Here is a 6000-nt window from a genome sequence, read left to right as displayed (position 1 = left end):
GCAGTGAGGGGGAACCAAACTCACCCAACACACCTGGCCCAAGACAAAACATCATCATAACAGGGGAATGGAAGGGTAAAGAAAGCACAAGCACATACATCTATATAGTATTATAAAACATACTATTCTATATTCTATATTTTCTGGATTTCTTTGAGTGTTTTGATAAGCTGTTTGGTTTCATGATCTTGAGAACTCAGTATATTATCACTCTCACTTCTGTGAACGTCAAACTTGGAGCACAAGAGATCCTCGCAGGTCCCTACACTCCACACTGCACACAGATGTGCACTTATTCATGTTACTAAAACACCCAAGGGTGTTTCATTTTGCATGCTGATGCAGCTTTATGACACTATTAAACACAAGCCAAACAAGCTGTGAGAGAAAGCACATTTCAGACAGCCCTAAAGACGGTCAAGGGCTGGTAAAAATTGAGGGGACAATGGACCAAGACATAAGTAGTTTGAACTGATGTACATGAGAGAATTTGTAGAGGAAAATGAGAGAGAGATTTTTTTATTTATATATATCTGTATATCCTGGCCTCGTAACCTGTGTTCCCTGTTGCTCTCAATTAAACATTTCTGTATTCAAATAGTCTGTGGGAGACCCCTCCTTGTGACCCTGCCAGAGTGTGTGTGTGTGTGTGTGTGTGTGTGTGTGTGTGTGTGTGTGTGTGTGTGTGTGTGTGTGTGTGTGTGTGTGTGTGTGTGTGTGTGTGTGTGTGTGTGTGTGTGTGTGTGTGTGTGTGTGTGGAATGAAATATCAGTGCTTTGATACCGAATCTCTGTTAACTTTGGCCAAGCTGAAGGATTCTGGGGATGCTTGCCCGTATGTTCCTGTACCCCTCTCTCATATCCACCCACAGACATGGGTACACAGACACACGAATATTTATTGACATATATAGGAATGCACACTTACACAGTAGAGTATATGAACCCCCACCTAGTTCCAGGTCACTCAGTTCTAAGTCAATGGGGTTTCTTTTCTTTTGAACGAGATGGTGGAGAGAGTGAGAAAGAGAAAGAGAAAGAAAGAGAGATTCCAAGTGAAGACAGTGTGAAGGGCTCTTGTGGTGAGCAGATATCTCATGTATCTGAGAGAAAAGAAGGAAAACACAGCTCCCACTCTCCTCTTTTTCTCTTTCTCTCACTTTTTCTGATGGGGAATTAAATCTACTTAAAGGGATAGTTCACCCGAAAGAGAAAATTCTGTCATCGTTTGTTCACCTTCTTGTTGTTCCAAACCTGGGGTGCATTTCCCAAAAGCAACTATGGTCGCAAGTTCCAACGTTACCAACTGAGTTCAACAGAACTTGCAACCATAGTTGGCTAACAATGCTTTTGGGAAACGCACCCCGTATCACTTTCTTCTGTGAAACACAAAAGTTTAAAATAATGTGGTCAACATGCTTTTACATGCAATTACAGTCAATGAGGACTGACACTTTTAATCTTCAAAAGGACACAAAAGTACCATAGAAATTTTATTAAAGTATACCATTTGACTTCATCGGAATAATTCGCTTTCATTATAATAAAAAGAGTGGCCACTGGCCAGTATATTATTAAAACAACTTTTTTTGTACTTTTAAATACAGTTTTTCTGACTCTAACTTAATATGCAGAGACTTCTATAATTAAATCATTTGTTGGTTGATTTCCCCCAAGAAGTGTAAATACTGAATCTATTGACCATTGCTTGGCTCAACCAATGGCAAGGGCTTGTGGCGGGCCTATCGTTCGGCCAACCAGTGGACGATGGGGATCTGTTTGGACACTAGTTGTGACACACATTAGTTGTGTTCGACTTTATGCGGCAGAGACTGTGCATTTGACTTGAAGCAGTGCATGCTGGGATCTGAGACCAGACTTGAGACTTGGCTCCAACAGCAAGTCACTGTGACGTATGCCATCAAAGTACCCCAAGAGAGATTCCCGTGCCAGTCGGCTTGCTCATTCTGCACAGTTTCTCCGGAGCGGCTGTACACGCTGTGATGACAACACGTTTCACGTGTTTTTATAACGGTAAAAACTCTTTTCACATAATCCCAATGTTATATTTTGTCATGTTTTATCAAAATGGAATCGAAAAATATAAACCGACATTATTGATATTTAAATAGGATAGGCTAAATGTTGATCTTTTGCATCTAATCCATTTCATATGTGATAAAGTATGCAAACACCCATGTGGGTCACTGGGGGAAGTGGACATGAAATTAAAATTCACCCTATCTATTTTCTAAATGCATATTATTTATCTTATTGTGAACAATTCATTCATTTTTTTTTTTTACAATTCAATTCTTAATCAAAATGTCATTAGTTTGCTATAGACATATGAACGCAAAGTGAGATAAACGCACCAAACTAGAAATCATTTCAGACACAAATGAAGCTAAATAAAAAATTTAAAAACAAGAAAAGTCTGCCATTTCTGGTCCACTCCAAAGATTTTGTCTGCATAAGCCAAGTTAGTCCCTTTATTACAGTCGACCTCAAGCTAGCATTCATATCTGCCATCAACAACAGATTGATAGAACCAAGTCCCCATAGTCACAATATAAACAACAACAAAAAAATCTGTTGCTACAGAAAATTTCATTGTAACTGTAACTATATGTTTAAACACAATGTGTGTTAGTGTGTGTGTGTATGTGAGAGTGTTGGATGTGTGCGTGCGTGCGTGCGTGCGTGCGTGTGTGTGTGTGTGTGTGTGTGTGTGTGTGTGTGTGTGTGTGTGTGTGTGTGTGTGTGTGTGTGTTCAACTAGAGGTTATTCATTTCTTTGGTTTAAAATTTTCATTTAGCTTCATTTGTGTCTGAAATGATTTCTAGTTTGGTTGCGTGTATCTCACTTTGCGTTCATATGTCTATAGCAAACTAATTAGATCTGACGCAGTGTTAACAGCGAGAGAGAACAATCAGAAACAGCAGCAGTAATACGAGTACATAGGTTGCAGGGGGGGTAAGTGGATTGTAGGACATTCATTTGTTTTCGGGGGATGGAGGGACGGTCCTGTAATGAAAGTTGTATAAACAAACACCTCCTCCTTTCTTGAGGAACCATCAGGGGGTCCAGAGCCAGACTACGATCCCCTGGGACCTCACACCTCTCCAGGTCAGCACTTAACAAACTACCCCTAATTTACACCGCCAAACCCCCATATTAGCTTTACCCAGCAGCTACAGTGTACACTGACTCAAATTAACACACAAATTACGTTCACTAATTGCTTTCATACTAAACTTTGCCTCTCCGAACTGCCCTGAGTTTGTTTCCAGCAATTTGTTGTGCTGTAATAGAATAATTGAATCCTTTGGTAAAGAGATCAGTTATGGATGTGTTGTCCGGGCTACAGGATTATTGTGTTTGTATATGTGTTTGTGTGTGTTTATGCTCATGCCAGGTTGGGTCGACCCACCTTGTCTCTCACGGACCCCTGGAGGGGCATGTGGTTTTGCTGGACTCATGTGTGGATATTGGGGTGGTCTGTACCAAACGCTTTGAGTCTGGCTGACTCTTCCCTCACCTCTGCCTTATCAGTTGAAACTGACTGCTGAAGGGAGAGAGGGCACGCTTCTCAAGTAACAGTAAATACCGCACACACACATGTATGGACTCTTACAAGCTGACAGAACCAATAAATAGGAAGTGTGGATCAGAAGTGGACATGTGGAGAAACTTCCTGTGCGTATGCTCATGGTCACTGAAGCATGGTAACCCCTGAAGTTATGAAAGGATTGCATTCCATTGGTCAAAGAGCTATGGAGGGAAACATTTAGTCCACCTTAATAGTGTGCAAAGTTATCCAAAACTTTTTTTTTTTTTAATGATTAGTCTGCTTTTCATTACTGGCATAAAAACATGAAATTTTGAGCAAAACTACGCTCAAAAAAAATATTTTTTTTCAAAGTTGTAATTAAAACAAAGATTATTTAAGTATTTTTTACATTTAAAAAATGTATTATTATTTGTGAAATGCACTAGCAATTTCTTTTTTAAAGTTGTTTCAAAGGAAATCCTTCCAGTTTATTTTCAGTGAACATGATGTAAAGAGATCTGATGTTTGTATCCCATGTCTCAGTGTCTGAAATCTGAAAGTGATATTAAGACAAAATCACAAAACAACTGTCCTTGTCTTGTGTCCTTGTTACAGTGTAACGATACATTTGAGTACTGAGTAATATTAATTATCTAGATGTATTTACTATTTGGTTAGGGTTAGGATTTTGTTTAGGGTTAGTTATATGTAGTCATGCATAATTCATAGTTATAACTATAGTAACTACATGTAACATTATTGCTGCCAAATAAGTAAATAATTAAATTAATATGCTGCTTAATCAAAATAATTGCAATAATCGCATATCGCCCAATATAATGCAAATTCAAGATCATTACAAGATCATTGTGGCAGATGAGTAGCATTGCAAGTACAAAAAGTGGTTTTAGAAGTCAATAGATACGTAGAACTTAAGTCTATCACTGGTCTGTAATCAAGTTTGTCAATCTGTAAAAGGAAAATTTGTATTCTTGCATTTCGTCAGTGCTACTTTTTAAATGTTGGTCTATGTAGGACTTCAGACGAACATCTGTAGTCACTGCATCATACACTGGCTTTTCAGTGTCTTGCAGTATTATTACAAACACATCTTGAGACGTTTTTGTTTTGCTCCCTTCAGTTGTGGTCTGTCTAGCTATTTTGTATTCAAAAACACATCCGATGTGAACAGCTCCATATTCATTCTGTGTGAATTCTGTTTATATAATTTATATGAATATATATATATATATATATATATATATATATATATATATATATATATATATAGTTGTAATCACTGAAAAGAAATGTTTCAAGTATGTGTGAATGGTCAGACTCATTCATGCAGAGAACTACCCTTTTGGCTGAATCGTTTTAGTATTGTAGCCATAGATTTGACAAGGAAAATAACCCCCACCCTTGTGTCTTGTTATCTGAATGGTACCAATCCAGAGCAGAGCAGGAACTTGTGAACTCTGCTGACATCAAAGTGTTTCATCTTTACCATCATCAGAACATCATCTCATTGGTTTTGCTTATCAGCTCACCTGCTGGGCTACAGGACCCCTGTCATTGCAATTTCACACTCTGGAAAAATACAACAAAAACCCTACAGATTACTCTCTTGTTGTTGTTGTTTTGTGCTGTAAAGTTATTTTAAACAAAATTATCTATCTATCTATCTATCTGTCTGTCTGTCCGTCCGTCCGTCCGTCCGTCCGTCCGTCCGTCCGTCCAATTTTTGGGATTTCGTTATTGTGACTCTATTGTGGTTAGGGATTCAAAAATATCTATAAAATTGTTTAATTATATTACTATATGAATAATTATGTTTGCTTAAGTGTACTTTTGCATATTTAAAACAGGTGATCCTATCCAAAGTTTTCAGAGGATTTAACATAATGCTTCAAACTGAGGAGAGAATGTCACAAGAGCGACATTTCTGTAGTACAGAATAAAAGACGCTGCATCAATGTTTCCCTGCTCATTTAAAGGCCTTGAACTAAACCAGTGGTATTTCCTCTGATCAGGAGCAGTGGGGACAGGTTCGCCTCGACAGCGGCTATTTTTAGTCCAGCAGGAGAAGAGCTCTGAGATGACTCAAAATTAGGGCAGCGTCCAACATTCTGATCAAAACGGAGGAAATCCAAAACCATCTCGAGCATGTCCATAACTGGAGCGACCATTCGCCTGAGGAACGGCCTTTTAAAATTACAAAGCACCGAATCAGAAACAGGCAACATGGATGCCAGGTCTTCAACCAGCAGCCGTACTTGATCTCTGTCACTGCTAGTAGCCAATGGGGCTTCTCTGTTTGTATGTCTGGAAGGGTAATTCTCACTAAGCAGTGAAGATTACGGAGAAGCCATTATTCCATTCTGAAAGAAACAGCATTAAGATTTTCCTGCACGTAAACTCCAGGTATTAACTGAAGAGTTTAGTCTG

Source organism: Leuciscus leuciscus (genome assembly GCF_965113295.1).
Source record: "Leuciscus leuciscus genome assembly, chromosome: 22".
NCBI classification, from domain to species: Eukaryota; Metazoa; Chordata; class Actinopteri; order Cypriniformes; family Leuciscidae; genus Leuciscus; species Leuciscus leuciscus.
Note: the sequence above shows the minus strand (reverse complement) of the source record.